At 35.6% G+C, this 24,000-nt stretch overlaps 1 pseudogene; it reads right to left on the reverse strand.

Annotated features, from left to right (window-relative positions):
* The window catches only part of LOC137651783 (sodium-dependent neutral amino acid transporter B(0)AT3-like), a 258,740-nt pseudogene that overhangs the window by 165,236 nt on the left and 69,504 nt on the right, over positions 1-24,000 (reverse strand).

The following is a 24,000-nucleotide window of genomic DNA, read 5'->3' on the forward strand; positions in this document are numbered from 1 at the left end:
ATGACATTACCACTGAGGGTCATATATATAAACAGTTATCTACATACACAAAAGGAAATACAATAGGATATAAAATTAAAGATTACCACAATATCACTGCTGCTCTTACCACGGGATACACCAAAATACAAGCGTGTGTGTACCGTTCTGATCCTCACCATGGGTGTGGATACCATAGTTAGGTGGTAAATGGCATCTTTGGCTTAGGTGGTAAATGGCATCTTTGGCTTAGGTGGTAAATGGCATCTTTGACTTAGGTGGTAAATGGCATCTTTGACTTAGGTGGTAAATAGTATTTCTTACCTAAGTTGTAAATGGCACCTCTGACTTAGGTGGTAAATGGCATTCCTAACTTAGGTTGTAAATGGCACCTCTGACTTAGGTTGTAAATGGCACCTCTGACTAATGTGGTAAATGGCATTTATGACTTAGGTGGTAAATGGCATCTCTGACCTAGGTGGCAAATAGCATCTCTGACTTATGTGATAAATGGTATCTATGACTTATGTGGTAAATTGCATTGTGACTTAGGTGGTAAATGTCATCTTTGATTTAGGGGGTAAATGGCATCTCTGACTTAGGTGGTAAATGGCATCTCTGTCGTGGGTGGTAAATGGCATCTCTGACTTAGGTGGTGAATGCCATCTCTGTCGTAGGTGGTAAATGGTATCTCTGACTTAGGTGATAAATAGCATTCTGACTTAGACAGTAAATGGCATCTGTGACTTGTGTGGTAAATGGCTTTTCTGACTCAAGTTGTAAATGGCACTTCTGACTTAGGTGGTAAATAGCATTCTGACTTTGGTGGTAAATGGCATCTCCCACTTAGGTTGTAAAGGACATTTCCGACCTAGGTGGAAAATAGTAACTCTTATTTAGGTGGTAAATGGCATCTCTGAATTCCTAAGTCATTTCATACTAATTGATAACATTGTTTTTTACTTGCGGGATCATCAATCAGTTTTCCGTAACGCAAAATATAACAATATCTGCGTCTTTCATTATCGATTAGTTTTTTTATATAAAATATAAAATAGAATATTAGTAACCTGTTTTATCATTGCTAATTTTTCCTTAGGCAAAGTATAAGACTCGGATTTGCTTTTGTCTTGAGAATGTTCATTCGGAAGTCTTATCATAACGTTTTATGTGTATTTTATTAGTAGTGAGTTTATTCATTATACGAATAACAGGAATTTCTACCCATTGCTTCGGGTAACAAATATCGTAGTACGTTTAAAGATATGGCTAACTATTGTACTATAGCCAATTATTTTTAGTGAGGCAGTTTCGCACCGACTCGCTGGGGTGCCCTTTTAGCTCGGAAACGTTTTCTGATCGCTGATTGGTTGGACAAGATAATTCTAAACAATCAGATAGCAGGAAACTTTTCCGAGCTAAAAGGGCACCGCTGCGAGTCAGTGCAAATGTGCCTCATTGAAAATAAATGACTATAGTTGTAACAACATAAATATCGAAAGTTTCACAAAGCTGTTCAAATCGTATAGAAAATCTTAAAGAGCGTGATAATTAAATGAATAAACGTAGAAACGAACTATGAATACAAGGAAAGGAGATAAAGAAAACGCAAAGGAATAAAAGATAAAGTTGAGAAAAGGAGGTGGATATAAAAAAAGAATAAATTGGCCAAGTCCCCCGACACTGATTGGCTTTGGAGTCGTCATCTCTATAAATCCATTTTCAAAATAGAATTCTCTTTCACTGAGAAAGCTCTGGGGGGACATGAGAGAGCCGATGTAAAGGCATAACTCCACGTACATGAAGCAGAGCTTCTAGCGAGGATCTGAAGTCGTTATTCTTCACTGTATAATGAGGGAAGATCATTAAGTTTTTGGGAAACATATTCTTTTTAAAGGTGGTATCACTATTTTCTATCTTTACTTGAAGTCACTATAAGCAAAAGGGCAGCGGTATTTGAGTTAATAATGAAGGAAGGTCATTAATTTTTTGGGAAATATATTCTTATAGAAATTGTGTTGTTTTTTCTTGTTTAAATATAATTAATATAAATGAAGTGGCAACGATATTTAAGTTAGTAGTAAAGGAAAATCTTTAAGATTTGGGATATGTATTCGTTTAGAAATTATCTTTTTTTCTCTTAACTAGAAATTACTATATAAAAAGTAAAGCGGTATTTGAGTTAACTAAAATTCTTAAGGAATATACCTCCACTAGATAAACTATTCAAAACACGAGTGAGGATACTGGATAACCAAAAATTAAAAATAATAATTGCATTGATTTTGATCCTCGTTAAAAACTAGAGAAAAATAAAAATCTAAAATGATCAAAGCACTAAAGTAAAATACGTCACTACTTCTCATGTCATTTATTTATTTCCTTATTTCCTTTTCTCACTGGGCCATTTTTCGCTGTTGGAGCCTTTGGGCTTATAGCATCTTGCTTTTCCAACTAGGGTTGTAGCTTAGATAATAATAATAATAATAATAATAATAATAATGATAATAATAATAATAATAATAATAATAATAATAATAATAATATAGAAAGTAGTTGATAGCATTCATTATATTTAATAGCATGCATTCAAGTAGTGATAATAATAATAATAATAATAATAATAATAATGATAATAATAATAATAATAATAATAATAATAATAATAATAATAATAATAAAACCAAAGTACTTGGTGGTGTTCATTATAAGATTTTCTGATGCTCATTCTAAATTTACTTTCCGATATAATACAACCTATATGCATCTCTATATAACAATTTACTCTTATTTTCTCTCAATATTATTTATTTTTCGGAATTTCCTTACCCCTTGTTTAAATCTATTCTTTGTATTCCACGAAGCAACGGAAATAACGAAATAATTAACCACAACTTTAGAAATATAAGTCTTTGGCGTCATTTTCTCCGTATTTCTGGCTCACAAATTTATAACCTTAATCTGCAACATAGGCTAAATTGTTTTCTTTACCTTCTTGGATATCTTCTACTTTTATTTTTCTTTTAGTAAAGGTCAACTTAATCAAAATGTTCTCTGGCGAATGGCAAAACTTGCATGGAGTTTTTCTCTGTTATATTTCAAATCGTAGATAGAAGCCTAGTGGTAAAAGTCAAATCTTTAATAGATGTTTATTGTGAGTTGTCATGCCTGGACCATATGTTCTCGAGCGAGTATCAAAGTCTTGAACAGATGCTCGTTTAAATTCATAATATCTTAATCATATGCTCTCTATAATACACAGACACACACATACACACACATATATTTATTTAATATGTATGAATATATATATATACATATATATAGCATATATATATATATATACTGTATGTATATATATATATATATATTGTATATATATAGATATATATATACATATATTGTATATACATATATATATATATATATATATATATATATATATATCCCTACATAATAAGGAGCAAGTGATTGGCTATACATATATATATATATATATATATATATATATATATATATATATATACATATATATATATATATACATACACACACTCCCACTCAAATATCGAATCTTGAGCAGATACTCTAGGGTGATCACCGAGTAATAACGATTGCTCTTATATAAATACTTCTTGACTTAATATTTACAAACAATTTACAGAACTTGAGCAAACACATATTCCAGTTTCAAGTTCGACCAGGCGGATATCAACTATTCTATTCAAAGAAAAAAAAAAGTAAACATTCACTGCCAAAAATATCCAGAAGGTCCAAATCTGTCGAAGTAGAATGGACTCCAATTGGCTGTAGTCGTCTTCAAAGAGGCGGGAGAAGTGGTCTGATTGGAGGCTCTTCTTGAAGGAAGTCTTTGGTGTAAGATTTATATGCGTGTCATTTAACGAGACATCCGGGACCTGTTTGACGGACGGTTGGAAAATTCTAGAAAAGAAAAAGTACAGTTATGGCAGTTTTAACGGTGCCTGGATTTCCAGTTATCTACTTCAAGTTTCCAGGTTCTTTGGCTTTGCATATTCCGGGTTTTCTAGTTTTCTACTGCCAGTTTCCAGATTCTTTGAGTTTTCATATTCCGGGGTTTTATAGTTTTCTACTTCCAGTTTCCAGGTTCTTAGGCTTTGCATTTTCCGGTTTTTCTAGTTTTCTACTTTCAGTTTTCAGATACTTAATTCCAGTTTCCAGATATTCTGTGTTTGTATTTTCCTGATTTTCTAGTTTTCCAATTCCAGTTTTCAGATACTTTTTCTTTACATTTTCCTGGTTTTCTAGTTTTTTATTCCAGTTTCCAAGTTCTTTGGCATTGTATTTTCCGGGTTTTCTAGTTTTCTACTTCCAGTTTCCAGATTCTTTGATTTTGCCTTTTCCTTGTTTTCTGGTTTTCTAATTCCAGTTTCCAGATACTTTGTCTGTCTATTTTCCTAGTTTTCTAGTTTTTTCATTCCAGTTTCCAGATACTTTGTTTCCATTGACGTTGTTTTCTAGTTTTCTTATTCCAGTTTCCAGATTTTTTTTTGTCTTTCCATTTTCTGGGGTTTTTTTTTGGTTTTCTACTTCTAGTTTCCAGATACTTTGGTTTCCATTTTCTCGGTTTTATAGCTTTCTTTTTCCAGTTTCCAGATTCTTTGGTTTTTCATTTTCTCGGTTTTATTGTTTTCTAAATCCAGTTTCCAGATTCTTTGGTTTTTCCTTTTCCTAGTTCTCTTCACTTCCAGTTTCCAGATTCTTTGGTTTTTCCTTTTCCCAGTTCTCTTCACTTCCAGTTTCCAGATTCTTTGGTTTTTATTTTCCAGGTTTTCTGCTTTCATACTTATGAAGTTTTCAAGTAGTTCACTCGCGTTCTTTTTTTGTTATGGCTTGGCAGTTTTCTAGTTTTCCCTTCGACGAGTTTAATATTTTTCAGTTTGATATTTATTAGTTTTCTCATTTTTTTTTCTTCAAATTTTCCTGTTTTTAAATTTTCCGGTTTTTAAGCTTACCAATTTTGAAAGTCTTGAGATTTCTGGTTCGAAGAATTTACGGTTTCTATTCGCCAAATAGAATTTCTATTATATATAATAGACATTCTATTTGACAAAATAAGAGCCGTAAATTCTTCAATCTAGAAATCTCGAGACTTTCAAAATTTGGAAGCTTGAAAACCTGGAAATTTGAAAAAGGAAAACCAGTAAAAATCTTGTTATAACGAAATCGTTAATGATTTTCAACTTCCAGGTTGTTTAAAACACAGAATACTCATCAAGGTTTTAATTACACAAGCACAAAAACATTAAGCAAATTCTTCCAATCAAACTGGAAATGTTTTACTTCATATATGATGTGATTTATATCTCTATTGCTGTAAGTCATAGTGACACTTAATAATCCATGTACAGAATATGGATCCCTTGATAGGGGAGACTCTAAAATAGAATAGTCTCTTCCTCCGAAAGTCTTTTGTTTCATTTTCATGTATGGAAGGAGATGAAATGAAATAGAAAAAAAAAGTCAATTGAACTGGGTGAATGTCCAAATAGACAATCTCCTTTAAGGAAAAGGGGTTGCATGGGACAGGAGAGAAGAAGAGAAGATAGGGGAGCTTAACACATAGAAGCCGATACATCCGGAGCCTTGCGAGTCGAGAATGAAGGCGTTGATGGATGGCCAAACTTTGGCGATAAAGATCGAAAGAAGAAGAAGAAGAAGAAGAAGAAGAAGAAGAAGAAGGACGAGATGTGTTTCTAGAAGAAGAAGAAGAAGGAGAAGAAGAAGAAGAAGAAGAAGAAGAAGAATAACGAGATATGTTTCTAGAAGAAGAAGAAGAAGGAGAAGAAGAAGAAGAGCGAAGTGCCACTGCAAAATAAGAAGAAGAAGAAGAAGAAGGTATGTTTCTAGAAGAAGAAGAAGAAGAAGGTGCCACTGCAAAAGAGGAAGAAGAAGAAAAAGAAGAAGAAGAACGAGGTGTCACTGTAAAAGAAGAAGAAGAAGAAGAACGAGGTGCCACTGCAGAAGAAGAAGAAGAAGAAGAAGAAGAAGAAGAAGAAGAAGAACGAGGTGCCACTGCAGAAGAAGAAGAAGAAGAAGAAGAAGAAGAAGAAGAAGAACGAGGTGCCACTGCAGAAGAAGAAGAAGAAGAAGAAGAAGAAGAAGAACGAGGTGCCACTGCAGAAGAAGAAGAAGAAGAAGAAGAAGAAGAAGAAGAAGAAGAACGAGGTGCCACTGCAGAAGAAGAAGAAGAAGAAGAAGAAGAAGAAGAAGAACGAGGTGCCACTGCAGAAGAAGAAGAAGAAGAAGAAGAAGAAGAAGAAGAACGAGGTGCCACTGCAGAAGAAGAAGAAGAAGAAGAAGAAGAAGAAGAACGAGGTGCCACTGCAAAAGAAGAAGAAGAAGAAGAAGAAGAAGAACGAGGTGCCACTGCAGAAGAAGAAGAAGAAGAAGAAGAAGAACGAGGTGCCACTGCAAAAGAAGAAGAAGAAAAAAAAACACGAAGAGGAAGAACGAGGTGGATTTCCAGAAGAAGAAGGAGGAGGAGGAGGAGGAGGAAGAGGAGGAGGAGGAGGAGGAGGAGGAAGAGGAGGCGTGTCTGCAAGCGAAGAATGGTTCGCCTCCAAAGACGTCGCCTGAATATTAATACCGAAGCTTTCCCGGACGACAGGTCACTCCATCCTTTCTTGTAAGATTTCCAAAAAGTATTTTTTCATTTTGCAAAACACCGACGTAGGTGTTATCTAAAAAGAATTGCGCGTTTTACGAGATGCTTCGAATACCGAATATTTTCTCAACTAAGAAACAAGATAAGAAAGAAAGTTTGCAATTTTTTTAGTCTTAACGAATATGGTCTAAGTCATGTACTCGATATAGTTTTCTAAACCAAAAAGAGACACTTCATCCTGATGTTTATTAGTATGATGATAAAACGAAATCCTTGGTGAAAAGGATTCTTATTTCAATTCATACCTTATTTGTCGGAGGACACTTCTACTAGATGCTTTAATTCTAAGTAAACACAGTAAAAAAAATCTGGTCTAATATGATATGACAAACCAGTGTAGGCCTATACAAGTATGATTACTTTTTTACCTTGAGACGTCTGGAAACTATATCACGTTCTTGGTGTGGTGTCTTCGTTAACTTACGTCAAAAAAGCTTTAAACAAAAACATCTATAATGAAAAAGTTTTTTTGAACGGAACGATAATGTGAATCAGAGATTCGGCAATAAGATGTTAAATAACCCACACTATAATTCATGTCGAACCAATTTTCAAAGGTACATTCTATGTAAGTCTATATTCTACAGCTCTTCCATGATGTAAAAAAGTAAAGAGAATGCAGAAAAAAAGAGATATGAAGCATGGAAAATATGTGATTTTCCCCTAGAGCAATCGAATAATGGAAGGTGTACTATACTCAATTTTATTTACTGAGGCACATTTGCACTGACTCGTAGGTGTGTCTTTTTAGCTCGGAAAAGTTTTCTGCTAGCTAATTGGTTAGAATTATTTTGTCCAACCAATCAGCGATTAAAAAACATTTCCGAGCTAAAGGGGCGCCTCTTTGAGTCCATGCAAATGCACCTCATTGAAAAAAATTGAGTATAAAGTACCTTCATGATCCATCATGGTAGGGTAATGTTGCCATATGCAAAAGCTAAGAAACCCCACCAAATCCTTGTAATATATATTCGGAAAATATGAACGCAATTCTGGGATGACTTACCGGCCGAACGTGAGACATAACCCAGAGCCAAGTTGATCTTTATGGGAAATATACTCGTGATGGCCAAAAGCATCTACATATATTATATAGAGTCCCTTGAACCAAATATTGAAATTTTGCAATGACTTCCATAACATCGATAACGAACTCTGGTTTGTATGGTTGGGAAATACATAAAAAAATCGAAGTCGTGAAGAATACGTTAAGATAAATCTTTTAAGAAAACACAACTATATGTAGGTGAAACAGTAGAATTTGCAGAAGTTATATTTTTTAAAGATGTGTAACCCACAAGAATATGGCGTCATTTGTAAGATAAAAAAAATCCATCTGTTTAAAAATAATGTAAAAAAACATAAATAGCAAAGGAAAAATATTTGATGGAATAAAAATGGAGAATAATAAATAAACAATTCAACTTTGCTTCTAAAACTTAAACCCCAAATCAATACCAAAATTTCAAAACAAATTGTAAGACATTTAAGATTAATTGAAGCTCAGTGTAAATTGCTTCGTGTCAATCATATTGTTTTCAAGACCTGACTTTTTGAAAAGTTCAACAATGACGCAAACATGAAACCATAATCGAATGATATCATCAGTGTTGTAATACCAATCTATTAATCAAACTCTGACATTTCAACGAATTGAAACCAGCTTGAAATATTGACAAGGTATTATGAAATCTTCGAGCTGTAGAAGTTGACCGAATAGGTATATATGAAAGGTAAGGATACTAATACTTATTGTTTAAATGTATAAAGGTAGATCATGAATGGCAGAGGCAAGGGACAGGACAATGCCCTAGAGACTGACTACACACACACACACACATATATATATATATATATATATATATATATATATATATATATATATATATATATATATATATATATATGTATATATATATATATATACATATATATATATATATATATATATGTATATATATATACATATATATATATATATATATATATATATATATATATATATATATATATATATATGATCAGTGCCAAAGCCCCCTCTCCACCTAAGCAAGGATCAGGGAGGGAAAGGCATGGCTGCTGGTGACTCAGCAGGCGGCCGTAAAGGCTCTCCCAAACCAAGCATCCCTAGTTCAAAATGATGGTGAGGTTGCAGACAATACTAGAATTTGATATGCTTCAACGTGTCTCGAACCCCCGTCCAACAGATTGCCAGCAGGGACGTTTCCAATAGGTTACCACAACCCTCAACATGGTTACATGGTTCAATGACTGGTTCGTATCTTCTACGATCTCCTTACTTTTGTTTTTTTATCTTCTCTTTTTGAAAATGACAAGTCTATGGCCCTGCGTTGTTGGGAAATCACCTCTGTCTAGTTATTTTCCTAAACTTCCTTAAATTGGAGAGATAGGATAATCATATCCTTACCAATAAAGGAGACTGGGAAATGCCGTCTACCGTTGTTGTTGTTTCAGATTGACTGGACCTAACGGCCAGGCACGGGCTCTTGCACACTTTCAGCTCATAGGTGTTTGGTTGGGTTTTCTATGTGGTTTTGGATGTGGGTTAAGGATAATCGGCAACTTTTATCTAATGCCAATTTGGCTCTCTTTAATTTTAGAGGCGCCCCAGCCACTTTAGGTGAAATGAAGAGGAAGAAGGTGACGGAGGGGCCTCCTACCACCGATGGCCCTTTTTTCCTACGCGTGAAGAGTCCCTCGACCCACTCCCGCCCCACCTGGGGAACCAACCCACCGAACTGCCAGTTAACTCTGCATCAGGAAGACAGGTCTGCACTTCCACCAATAACATGTGCAGAGAACGCCTCCTGTCAATCGATGGAATATGTTCAGGAAATGACCTGACGGAGAGGGGGGAAGGGGTCTTCTAATCCTCCCTCCCAAACTGACTGCCCCTCCCCTTCAGGTAAAAAAAGGCGAAAGGGGTAAGTGGGAAACGAGGGAAAAACTCGTAAACTCTATAATGTTCATGAAAGTCCCCTACTATGATAAAAAAAAGGGGGCCCAAAATAGGACTCAATTTTATGCCCCACAAAATACTAATATTGCGATGGGTCCGTTCATAACCATCATTTGAATAAAAAGAAAATATGTTTGGTTCATAATACTCTTTAACAGATCAAATTATTACTCTCAGAGCCCTAACGCTATGAGAAGTTGAGGAGGTAGTGGAAGAGGAAGTGGAAGTGGGAGAGAGGAAGAGGGTGGCGGAGAGGGAGAGAGAATTCGGAATTCTCTCTCTCTCTCTCTCTCTCTCTCTCTCTCTCTCTCTCTCTCTCTCTTGGCCTTCCGTCCTCTTGAAGAGGCGAAGAGGGAAAGGGAACGGACTATAAAGGTGAGGTGACATGCATTCTCGATTCCACATCTGCGTGAAACTAAAGTACCACCCCTACCCCTGCTCTTCCCAATGCTCCTCTCCAGCCCTTCCCACACTCTTCCCCCCAGGGTTGCTTGCAGGTTCGTCTTAGCGGGGTGCCGTGCCTTGCCAATTCCTAAATGGATTGCAAGTAAATGCCTATTCCAACGGGACTCCATCGAGTGATCGGAAATCATTACATGAAAGGTATTGAATATCAAACTTTGAAATGGAAGGGAGACAATTCGGCGAATTTAATCACGGCAATGGATAAATCACAACCAATCAAGATAGGGTTTTATATCTTAGAGATGAAAGACTCGAGGAAAAAGATGTGCCCATAAGTAACCAACTAGTAAATCAGTTTGTTACATTCGTAAGAAACGCTTTTAATGAGGTTTCAGAGGTATGTGGAACCAGTTAGAAACCAATCCAGTTGATAATGTTGATAGGTGATCCTTGATTCTAGTCATATCTAAAATCTTTCAGGAAATTTAGTTCCAGTATTCGCCCAGAGTTTTGCAAAGATCTTGATATTGAGGCCCCGTGCAGTTCGAGAGCTTTGCTGTAGGCCATTCGCTGGCATAATTTTAGTTTATGAGACCTTTCTTCCAGGTACTTCGGTAGGGGGCTCAAGGTGTTTCAAGTATGTTGTTCCGGGGACTCCTGAGGCACGGTTCCAGTTACTGCGCACGTAGGATTCCAGGCAAATTGAGAGCGAAACAGCATACCATTGTAGTAAGAAAAATAAAGACTTATTATGTATCGGATTATGCAATGTGGCCTGTTACGTCATTCGATGACCCTATGCAATTGGTGTGAAACCCCGTAGTTGCACTGTGAGGTAAAAGTTAAGAGGCTGCATTCCAAAATGGAGGAAAGGAAGTGAAAACGAAGATATCATCAATTCCTCCTACGTCTATTGACGCAATGGGCCTCGGTTAGATTTCGCCAGTTGTCTCGTACTTGGGCTTTTAACTCAATACTTCATTCGTCATCTCCTACTTCGCGCTTCATAGTCTTCAGCCATATAATGCATCTACATATAAGGCAGAATGGTTGAAGGATTTAGGGAGCGATTCTAAAACCAACTGGGATGCTGGAAAGGAACACATAAACTGGAATGCAGTGAAATCAGAGTGTATTAATGTAATATCAGATATTAACGACCGCCCTGGCCTTCATATATCCTACAATATATCCAGGATGACAATTCCCTCAAAAGATTTCACCAAACTGAGAGAAGAGGTTTAAAGGCCGCTCATGAATAGCAGAGGCAAGGGAGAGGGACATTGACCTATCAAGCAGGACAATGCCCTAGAGACTGACCATAGATCATATATCAGAGTCCTAGGCCCCTCTCCACCCAAGCTAGGACCAAGGAGGGCCAGGCAATGGCTGCTGATGACTCAGTAGATAGACCTATAGGCTCCCCCAAACCCCCCAACCTTAGCTCACAAGGATGGTAAGGTTGGAGACACTAATGGCACTAACGAGACTGAGCGGGACTCGAACCCCCGACTGGCAAACACCAGGCAGAGACGTTACCAATCAGGCCACAACAATGAAGGTTAGAATGCCAGTTGTATTAAAACGATGATATAGTACTTTAGAAAAGTAAAAAGTGAGCGCAGCTGTTGGGATGTGTACCGAAATTCATGAAACCAACTACACCAAACATTTTGATAGCATCTTGTGATTTATTTATGGTTTTCAGGTATCATACGGGTTGAATTCAATGTATTTTGAAGGCATGTAATTTGATTCATAGATCAAAATATTTCTAAAACATGCTTGTATTTTGCATGCATGGTTACGGACACCTCGTTGGTTTTGATCATATGAAACGTTTTTTGGATCATATATATCATTTTCTATGATAGAGACAGTTGTTTGTGGCGGCCTAAAGCTATAAAGATCACTATAGATAAAATTACTTTTATGGACGTACCTTTTTTCTATGGTGTAAACGTGCCTTTAAAAACCAATGAAGTGGTGATAATATATATGGAAATAAGATTACTCTGAACTCCTAAATATAGAAGTGGGCAGTAATAGTAAGTTATTGCATTTGGTTTTACTTTTCCCTGTTGGAGCCTTTAGGCTTGTAGCATCTTGCTTTTCCAGCTAGGGTTGTAGCTTGGCTGATAATAATAATAATAATAATAATAATAATAATAATAATAATAATAATAATAATAATAATAAATTCCACTTTGACACCGATCATTATATAGCAAGACGGGGCATGATTGTAATGACGTTCAATATTTAGGGTATGCAAAGTATGACAACGGCGCTCTCTAAGTAAAACATAGAATGATTAGAAAATAATGGAAAATTAATAAATGGGTAAATGAAAATGTGATGGCTTATTTGAATTGTCCCTGCCTGGCGTTCTGCCGGAACGAGGTTCGAGTCCCGCTCAATATCGATAGTTGCTTATGGTTTCTGCAACCTCACCATTCTTGTGAGCTAAGGATAAGGGGATGTTTGGGAGAGCCTACAGGCCTACCTGCTGAGTCATCAGCAGCCATTACCTGGCCCTTCCTGGTCCTAGCTTGGGTGGAGAGGTGGCTTGGGCGATGATCTAGGATTCTAGGATATAGTCCTGCCAGCTGGGCACTAACACTGTCCCTTGCCTCTGACAATTTTGAGTGACCTTTAAACCTTTAAAACTTTAAAACCTTAAACCTGGTTTACATTTCTCAAACTTCCTCCATAACTTTGGCTGTCAGGAGAACTAGATTAATGATGAAATTAATCTAGTGAATAAGCAAAGCAGAAATTCATATCAAGAAAATAAAATTTCTAATTTCTTATGGTATTTTTCTAATCTTATTTCACATACATTTGACATATTATATCCTTTTGGATAAGAACACATTCTTTTTCTTCTTTTATTTATCTTGATTTATATACAGTATTATTGTATAAGCTCCGCTTAGAGACAATAGAAAGAATACTCTTTATATTAGCTCTCCTCAATTATACATTTGATGAAATGCTTTCTTTCACATATACAGTATATATATATATATATATATATATATATATATATATATATATATATATATATTATATATATATATATATATATATATATATATATTATATATATATATATATATACATATATATACTGTATATATATATATATACATATATAGATATATATATATATATATATATATATATATATATATATATATATATATATATATATATATATATCCTATGGGTAGTACCGTTGTCAGTGTGCCTTCACGGACCCACTTTAAGCAATGAGATTTCTTACCGTCTTTTGCTTCATATCTTTTCATTTCGTTCTCCTCAAACAAGCTATTCAAGTCCTCCAATATCTAGCCTTTATTTTTGACTGGTCGCATACACTACTAAAAAAATAGTTCATGCTAATCACGTAAGTCAGCAAGAGACATTCGACCACGGAAGCTATCCCACAGGAAATATGCAAATGAAAGTTCCACCTCAAGCCTAAACCATCGACCCAAATTTTAATCTTGGTTCCGCTTTCTGAAAAGGTCACCTGGCATACGTAAGGGAGAGATTAGGGCCGTCATTTTGAGGGACTTAGATTAATCGCATGTCTGTTTTATATATTTTTTTAATGTTTTTCTATTCTTTCTATATTTTACTTTTTTATTATTTAGCCTAAAGCAGGGTGAATATTTTGACAATAAAATATTTTATTGATATTTTATCTCTTGTGTGACTGTTCAGTCAGCACAGAAATATATAGTAATATCAAAAGATATGTATTATGTTTTGATGCATTTTCTTGTTTGATATCTTTATTATAGTTCGTTACCCGTAAACGAACTGTTAAAGGTTAAAAGCGTCTGGTTTCGGTTTCATCAGAATAGATACTCGCCAGAACGTCAGGCGGTTAAGCCCAGTCCCCAACTGTGGTGCCCAAACACAGGTTAAACTAGCTGTCCCGGGCGGGGATCGATCTGCTGCCATGCAAATACGAGGCGAACACGTTACCACTGTACTAGCCATGAGGCTTGTGATGCACACGGAAAAAAAAATAATTGTATTGATACAAATTACTTCTTAAGTAGAAAAGTTAATTAAATACCAAAGTAGCTGATAAAGCTATCGCTTAAAGAGAATTGACCTTGTAAAAATGCCTGGAGAACTTTGAAGGCTTTACATGTTTAAAGGCTGTACATAAATGGCAGAGGAAAGGGACAGTGACATCCCCCTATTAAGCAGTACAATGCCCTAGAGATTGACCATATATATTATGATCAGCACCCACGCTACCTCTCCACCTAAGCTAGAACCAGGTAGGGCCAGGCAATGGCTGCTGATAACTCAGCAGGTAGACCTATAGGCTCTCCCAATCTGTATCCTTAGCTCACAAGCATGGTGAGCTTGCAGACACTAAAGGAACTAACGAGTCTGAGCGGGACTCGAAGCCCAGTCTGGCGATCATCAGGCAGGGGTCTTACCAATAGGCCACCACAAGTAGTTGTAAGAGAAGTGGCATAAAATACATTTTTTTACATGCTCATAATACTCTTTGAATACCTCCGGCAGTTTTAAACACAGATCAATGAAACCAGATATATCATTTGACTTAATAACAGAACGAAAACTTCCAAAATCACCCAAAATGGTGTAGAAAAATTAAATCATACTTTTCTGGAAAAACTAAACTACTTATTGAAATACTTAGATATGCTAATGTACGTCTAGGTCAATATCGGAACATGGATCTGAATTAATTACTTTCGATAGTTTGTTACTGATTGGTTAAGTAGTCTATTGTTATGACTTTCGTCAAGACTTGTAATGTATTCTTTGAAAATGTCGTTAAAATAACATTGTAAAAAGAAGGAACGCTTGGAGTAGCCAATATTATTATTATTATTATTATTATTATTATTATTATTATTATTACTAGCCAAGCTACAACCCTAGTTGGAAAAGCAAGATGTTATAAGCCCAAGGGCTCCAACAGGGAAAAATAGCCCAGTGAGGAAAGGAATTAAGGAAATAAATAAATGATGAGAATAAATTAACAGTATATCATTCTAAAAACAGTAACAGCGTCAAAACAGATATGTCCTATATAAACTATTAACAACGTCAAAAACAGATATGTCATATATAAAAAGTAAAAAGACTCATGTCAGCCTGGTCAACCTTAATCAAGTGGGATTACGTCAATTATCTATTGGCCTGATTGGATTATAGTTCATTCGTTAGATTGGAATTAGCAGCTACTCTAATGTTAATTCCCTTTATTTTTTTTTTAATTCTTTTCGACAAGTAATGACGATGAAATTATGTTTACTCTCCATAAGGATCCCACATCTCTCTCTCTCTCTCTCTCTCTCTCTCTCTCTCTCTCTCTCTCTCTCTCGTAATAACATTTACAGTAAGTTATTGATTCCATGTGTTTATTAAGAAGGAGAACTTTGTGATGGACAGACTCTATCGCTTCATTGAAATTTGAGTGATTATTTTGGATTTAAAACGTAAACATACTTTTGCCTTTACTGAGTTACTGGTTATTTTAGTAAAATACTCTCTCTCTCTCTCTCTCTCTCTCTCTCTCTCTCTCTCTCTCTCTCTCTCTCTCTCTCTCTCTCTCTCTCGTAATAACATTTACAGTAAGTTATTGATTCCATGTGTTTATTAAGAAGGAAAACTTTGTGATGGACAGACTCTATCGCTTCATTGAAATTTGAGTGTTTATTTTGGATTTGAAACGTAAACAAACTTTTGCCTTTGCTAAATTACTGATTATTTTAATATGTATTGGTTTATGGCTTCATTAACTTCGTCTTTCCTTTACATAAGGTATTTTGTCTCTACCGGCTCTTCGTTTATACGGTACAAACTAAAAACTGCCTCAAGAAAAGAACAGATTAAAGATTTAGATGTTGGCCGTGAGCGGCAAGAGACAGATCTTACAATGTCCTAGAGACAGGACAAATAACAAATGATCTGCAACTCAACCTCTCTAGACCCCAGCTAGTACCAAGAGGTGCCAGGCAATGACTTCTGAAAACTCCGCTGGTAGATCTGTGGGTCCCCCATACTTCCATTCTAACCCCATAGGGAAAGTAAGGTCTTGGCTCCCAAATTGATATATCTTACCATGAACGGGAAAGGAAACGAGGGAACACAAAATAATATCACAGGCTATTACTAAGCCACCAGAAGTTGTTGTTGTTGTTGTTGTTGTTTTGGACGACCTTTTGAAGGGTAGGGAAGCAAGTCGTTTTAATACTCTAGACGTGAGCAGCAGAAATTGTTAATATTTCAAATTTTTAGAATCTTCTAACATTGGAAACAATCGTTGTAAGTCTTCATCCATTGCTTATACGTGTAGGTGGAAAACAAGTAATCCAATTGAAGATTATACTTTAAACATCAATGGATATTCAAAATTTATTACTCCAGCCATTTGATATAATCTGGAATTACTAATACTTTTAATGTGTCTGTAATTGGTTTTGATCTTTTTTTGATCAGAAATGAGCTCCAGTGAGGCTTAATAAACCAACATGTTAATGATGAAATCCGCTTGCATCATCATTATAACCTTTCTTATTTAAATTTGAAAGTTTAGACATCATATATATCTCAGGCCCAGCTCCCTTTATTTGTCAAGATCCGTTCTTAGTCTTCTGAAATATAAACTTTGCTCTTGTCCGAATCAGGAAATTCCCTCACTGAGATTTTCAAAGGTTTTAAAGGCCGCCCATGAATGACAAGGGCAAGGGATAGTGTCATTGCCCTAGCTAGCAGCACAATGCCTTAGACACTGACTGTATATAAATATGATCATCACCCAATCCCCCTCTACACAAAGCTAGGACCAGGGAGGGCCAGGCAACGGCTGCTGACGACTCAACAAGTAGACTTCTAAGACCCCAAAGCAACACAATTTGATGCTCTCAAGGATGGTGAGGTGGCAGACACTACAATAAACTATATGGCTTGAGTATGTCTCGAACCCCATTCCGTCAGAATGCCAGGCAGGGACTTTTCCAATAAGCCCAAAATGAGATGTTACTTCTTTAAATCAGTTAGTAGAGCCATGTTATTGTTGATGAACAAACAGCTGGCTTTCCAGCCGGCAACTGTAAGTAATGGCTCCTGTAAGTAATGGCACCTGTAGGTAATGGCACATGTAGGTAATGGCACCTATAGGTAATGGCACCTGTAAGTAAAGGCACCTATAGTTAATGGCACCTGTAAGTAATGGCACCTGTAGGTAATGGCACCTATAAGTAATGGCATCTGTAAGTAAAGGTATCTGTAGGTAATGGCATCTGTAGGTAATGACACCTGTAGGTAATGGCACCTTTAGGTAATGGGAACTGTAGGTACTGGCACCTGTAAGTAATGGCACCTTTAGCAATGGCACATGTAAGTAATGGCAACATTAAGCAATGGCACATGTAAGTAATAGCACCTGTAAGTACCCGTAGGTAATTTCCCCTGTAAGTAACGGCACCTGTAGGTAATGGCACCTGGAAATGTTAATTGGATTGGCACACTTGCTTGAGTCTTAAGTAGAAACGGCCGCAATGCATCTCATTACCCCTAATCAGGTCTTTAAGATAATCGGGAGGAAATTGGGACATTAGACTTCGTGGAGGGGAACTAATCGCTCTTGTTTAGAATTCAAGAACAGAACAATTAGATAAAGAAGTATTTTAGCTTTTATATTGTATTTTAGGTTTTGTATGGTGTTTTGTGCATATAAAATTTATGAAGTTCAATTATTCGTTTTTAGGAGAGGGTTAGTATCAGAGTGATAAAATACATTATTTTGTAAAATTAGATTTTTGTTATTTCATCTATTTATTTCTATTTTAGACCTCAGGAGAAGGTCAGTAACAGAGTGGAAAAACAAATTGAAAAATCATACTTTTTTATTTCATATATTTATTTTTATTTTACACCTCAGTGTGTTCTTATTATATAATCTGTGTATAAAAAGCGTATCATATAGTTTTAGAAAATATATGATAAAACTAAAAAAAAAAAAAAAAAAATTTGATTCGCAACTTTTCTCAACTTTTCGATCTTAAATCTCTTCAAAAAGAAACCCCAGACCGGCGTCAGCTTTCTTATTTACCTGCCATGACCTCATATGCATATAATTATTTCTTTAAAAATTTCAATATCAAGAATTCCAATCTCGAAATATTCAATATCTGTTCCCATTGATTCCCAAATATCAAAGAAAATGACCTTAATGACCTTATCCGGTGAGGCATTCTGACCTTTGCTATTGATAAAGGGAGATAAAAGATATCAAAGTCACTTTCATCCTTTTATGGATTTTTTCTTTTCTTTTTTTTTTCTTTTTTTTCTGTATGTTTTTATCTCCGATGTGACCCGATGATGATAAGCTTTTGGTCTCTATCGGTGATATCGGATAACAACCGGAAAAAGAAGGAGAAAAGTGAAAGACGAGAATAGAATGATGGATCTAAGGAGAAAGACATTTGGGAAAGAGAAAACATGGTAATTGAGATGACTATTTTTTCTATCATAAAAGAAAAAAATAAGTTATAAAAACGTTTTACCTTTCTTTCTTAAAGCCAACTTTATTACTCCCTAAAATGTCCAAAATATTTTTTTATTAGTTTTCTAGTCGAGATTTGCTTGCAAATACAATCATTGATCGTAAAAGAATAATCTTATATGGAGAATTGAAAAGAATTATATTTAGATTGAATTTCCTAGCTATTTTTTTTTTTGTCGGTTTCCTTTCATTTCTCCCATTTTTTCATTAAAAACATAAAAGACGAGTTGGGGTTTTTTATTCATTGCCGAATGTTTTTTTGTCTTGAGCAGAATTTGTTGATATGATAACAGAGCAACTTTTTTAGTAGATTTGAGAACAAAACCCTCAGAGAGATATTAGGAGTTAAAATGCAGGACAGATTACTCTAGTGCCATATGTGGGTGAGATCACGATGAGGGATAGATGGAGATGGCTTGGGCATGTTCTTCGCACTCCCCAAGAGAGATTAGTTCACCGAACGTTGAGCTGAACTCCACAAGGCACTAGAAAATTTTGAAGACCCAGGCCTACATGGCTGAAGACTATGAAGCGTGAAGTAGGTGATAATGAATGGAGAAGTATTGATTTAAAAGCTCAAGATAGAGACAACTGGCAAAATCTAACAGAGGCCCTTTGCGTCAATAGGCGTAGGAGGAGATGATGATGGAAATAGTCACATGGAATTTCTAAAAAATAAAATTCAAAAGTGATTGTTCCATCACTACATTTATCTTTTTAAATCAATGCATTATCGACATATTTAGAAGTTTTATTACAAAATAGGAATACGATAGTTCAGCTTTTGTTTAGTAATCAACGCCTTGATATTAAATAATATGACAAGTCAAATTAAGTCCTCTTATCTCGCCTAATATTAAAATTAATTGTTACATTTCAGCATACCTTTCTTTATCTTCATGTCATTATTAATGTGTATTTGAAAGTAAGAAAGCAATTATTAAACTGACACATACCTAGAGCTCACTCTTTATTGGAAAAGACTGTTTCAGTTCAGAACATAAGTTTACCCAGCAGGGACCAAGAATTACTGTTCCATTGCTATAGAGTTATTTCAATCATAAAAACTTTATCTCTTTAAAGAAATTACAGCAATAAGGGTCGTGTTCTATCACCTAAGTAAATGTTTCTTTGAATCAATGTAAGTTTAGTAATAAAAATAAAGAAAATAGCTGTTTACCATTTAAGCATTAAAAGCTTTATTCTATGGTCCTTATATCCTTTCTCTCTCTCTCTCTCTCTCTCTCTCTCTCTCTCTCTCTCTCTCTCTCTCTTTCACACACACACACAAACACACACTTTTCGAGAGTGCCCATTCAAATCAAATGAAGTAACATTACTTTACATGGAAAAAGTAACAAAGTAACTCCTTCAGCTCTAAGTACGTTCTATACCTTCTCTATTCTTCAAGACTATCAATCCAAACTAAGACTATGCAGTCACCATAAATTCTTCGCTGTTCTTTATTTCAAATAGATTCTACCGATAAAAGGCCTTCCTTATTCTTCAAGACTTTATCAATACCAACCTAAGACTACGCATTACCCATAAATTCTTCGCTGTTCTTTATTTCAAATAAACTCTAACAACAAAATGCCTTCCTTATTCTTCAAGACTTTATCAATACCAACCTAAGACTATGCAGTACCCATAAATTCTTCGCTGTTCTTTATTTCAAATAAATTCTATCGACAAAATACCTTCTTATTCTTCAAGACTTTATCAATACCAACCTAAGACTACGCAGTCACCATAAATTCTTCACTATTCTTTATCTCATATAAATTCTATAGACAAAACTAATATATTGGAATAGAGAATTAATAAGAATGCCTACCAGTACTTTACGCAATTAAAAGAGAACTGAATCTTCACAAAGACAGATTTAAAGCCTCTGGAAAAACTTCCCTCAAGGGAAGAATTTTTAAATTAGAAACTAAGGAAATCCTCGAGTTATTAAGGACTTTTAATTTTCCTGTCTATCCCAACTTGTGTGAGAGAGTTCCCCTTTCTGTGAAAAGGAAATAGCCCTGTATATGGAACATCGTTTCTATGTAAATCATCTTTTCCGGTCGTGAATCCTGCTCTCTCTCTCTCTCTCTCTCTCTCTCTCTCTCTCTCTCTCTCTCTCTCTCTCTCTCTCTCTCTCTCTGATACACACACACAATGAGGTTAAGGTTTCCAGTTTTTTCCATTTCCGTTGTTTCAGTATTTTCGATCTCTCTCTCTCTCTCTCTCTCTCTCTCTCTCTCTCTCTCTCTCTCTCTCTCTCTGATACACACACACAATGAGGTTAAGGTTTCCAGTTTCTTCCATTTCCGTTGTTTCAGTATTTTCGATCTCTCTCTCTCTCTCTCTCTCTCTCTCTCTCTCTCTCTCTCTCTCTCTCTCTCTCTCTCTCTCTCATACAGACACACACATAATGAAGTTAATAAGTTCTCCAGTTTTCTTGTCTTTTCGTTTTATTCAGAATCTCTCTCTCTCTCTCTCTCTCTCTCTCTCTCTCTCTCTCTCTCTCTCTCTCTCTCTCACACACACACACACACACAAAGAAAGGGTAGCCTATAGCTCCAGATTTCTCCAAGTAGACGAAGCAATGGAAACTTAAAAGATTTTAAACCGTGGAATCTACTAAATTTTCTCCCGGGAAGAATTGTACCTAAGTAAACAAAATTAAAAAATGAGCCTTATTTTAAAAGGTTTCAATTTCCGAAATTTATGAGATCTGTAAGAAAATATATTATAAATGTTAGCTTCTACTAATCCATGATTTCTCGAACCTGCAATGAAAAATCATTAGAGTTAAATAGACATCATAAGTAAAAACGATCTTCAAAAAAAAGTTGTTTTGATCATCATTCAAATGAGATTTTATTCTGGAAAAAAATATTTAGTTAAAACTACATATAATGAGAATGAAACGATTTTCCTACAACCTGATTGCCTTTTGTAAAAGAAAATAATTTCATTACATTTATAAGGATGAAACTAAATAACTTTCCAGGATAGTCATTTAGGGAAACAATACATCTATTCTGTTACAGGAGAAATAAATGCTAGTACTAAAACCGGAAATTTTCAGGGGAAAATAGAAGCACCTTCAAAATGAAATGAATAAAATTGTGGGATTCTTCTGTTATTTTAATATTTGAATAAAAATGCCTTATAATTACACTCTAAGTCCTTCCATAACACTCAGGACTTTTCAGAATAAGTTATTAATCATAGGGAAAAGTCATTGAACAAGGTTGGGTTTTCACACCAACATTTTTAGAATTTGTAGCGATAAAAAGAAAAATAAAACAAAAGTCCCTACCGTCTTACCTGGGTATCGTCAGGCAAAAAAAAAAAGAAAAAAAAAAAAAAGGTTTCACAAGGATTTCTGGATGCTGGAAAAGAATCACTGGAAATTAGATATCGAAAAAAAGACCAACAAAATACCACGCCCCTTTCTCACCTGGGGATCCTCGAAACCCTGATTGGTGGTGCCGTAAGAAGGCCCTCCGTTCTCCTGCACCAGCCGGTTCCTCATGTCCCTCATTTCGAGTCGGTCTAGAGACTTCTGAGGGACGATCATCTCCCTCTGGGAGGTCCTGCGGACCAGATGTCCCGCGTTGGCCATCTTCGGGAGGTCCTCGAGCGGTAGAAGGAGGAGAAGAAGGAAAGAGAAAGACCCTCCTCAGTCAGGGGCGCCTTGGGGGAGGGGAAGGGCGGCTCTCGTGGTGGTGGTCGTCGTCTTCTACTTCTTCAGATGCATGGCGCCACCTGCAGGAGGAAAGAGAAAACAAATTATTGAATGGGATCAATATGTTAGTTCTCTTGTGAGAGGCATCAGCAGCTATATATATATATATATATATATATATATATATATATATAGATAGATAGATAGATATAGATATAGATATAGATATGTATATATATATATATATATATATATATATATATATATATATATATATATATATATATATATATATATATAGAGAGAGAGAGAGAGAGAGAGAGAGAGAGAGAGAGAGAGAGAGAGAGAGAGAGAGAGAGAGTGTATTGAAGAGAAAGCGTTTGTGAGAGAGGGAGGAGACAAGGCAATAATTTTGGTGAGAGAGAGAGAGAGAGAGAGAGAGAGAGAGAGAGAGAGAGAGAGAGAGAGATTTGGTAACGTGGGTGTTAGGTGCTACCAAAAAGTAAGGTGAAGGCAAGTGAGGTTTACTCTAAGGATAACGATTCTATATGCAAACAGTTGAGAGCAACAATGTCATAAAAAATCAAACCATATGAAACATGCGATGGCGAGCTTAAACAGGTTATATTAGATTAAAGCTGTTTTCTTAATCTTCGTTTTTAACATTTTATAATATTCTTTCTTCATCATTTGTTAAATTTAACAAAAATATACAATCTTTCCTTCGTGATACGTAGGTTGATTATAAATCTATGCATAGAATTGTAATAAAAGTATCTATTTTGGCTATAGCATGAAATAGTCAATAATGCTATTTTACTTATAGTATTAATAGATAGTTATTGAGGCTCTCTGGTATGTTTAGTCAAGCAACTTGAACAAGTTTCGAATTTTATACTTAATTTTGCGTAACAGTAACATACTGTTTTGATATTCTTTGAAATAATAGCGCCACAAAAAGCCTCAGAGATTACGAACATATATCAAATTATATATTTCCCTTCCCAAGTGGGGATACCTTAATGTAGTAAAAGGGTTTGTGTATCGCCATGATCAGCAAAGCTGAACTATAGTCCATTTCTTTTAGCGATGCATATTTGCACCGACTCGCAGCGGTGCCCTTTTAGCTCGGAAAAGTTTCCGGATCGCTGATTGGTTGGACAAGATCATTCTAACCAATCAGCGATCAGGAAACTTTTCCGAGCTAAAAGGGCACCGCCGCGAGTCGGTGCAAATATGCATCGCTAAAAGAAATGGACTATAGTCACGGACATCCTTACTAGTTTGGTTTGCTGTGAGAGATCAGACTAAAGTCTCCCAACATCACCAAACCACAATGGCCTTCGTGGTGATGAAAACTGGTCAGACAGCAGATATGACCTAGGACATGTCTGAGGCCTTTTTCCTGCAGTGGACTAGACTCGGCTGCATTTATTTATGTTGTAGATATTTCCCAAGAAAATATATAGCGTACTTTAGGGAATTATTATGAAATGGGTATATAGAGTCATTCTATACTCTTTTAAGAACCTATCTATAGTTTACAAAGATCAATTCAGAAACACACTCAGGTTAGTTAAATGGGCTCTTATTTCTATTAATGGAACTTAAAAAAAAACAATGAGAGCATTCAATATAAATATTGTTTAAAAAAAAAAAAAAAAAAAAAAAAA

Source organism: Palaemon carinicauda, chromosome 13 (assembly GCF_036898095.1).
Source record: "Palaemon carinicauda isolate YSFRI2023 chromosome 13, ASM3689809v2, whole genome shotgun sequence".
Lineage (NCBI taxonomy): Eukaryota > Metazoa > Arthropoda > Malacostraca > Decapoda > Palaemonidae > Palaemon > Palaemon carinicauda.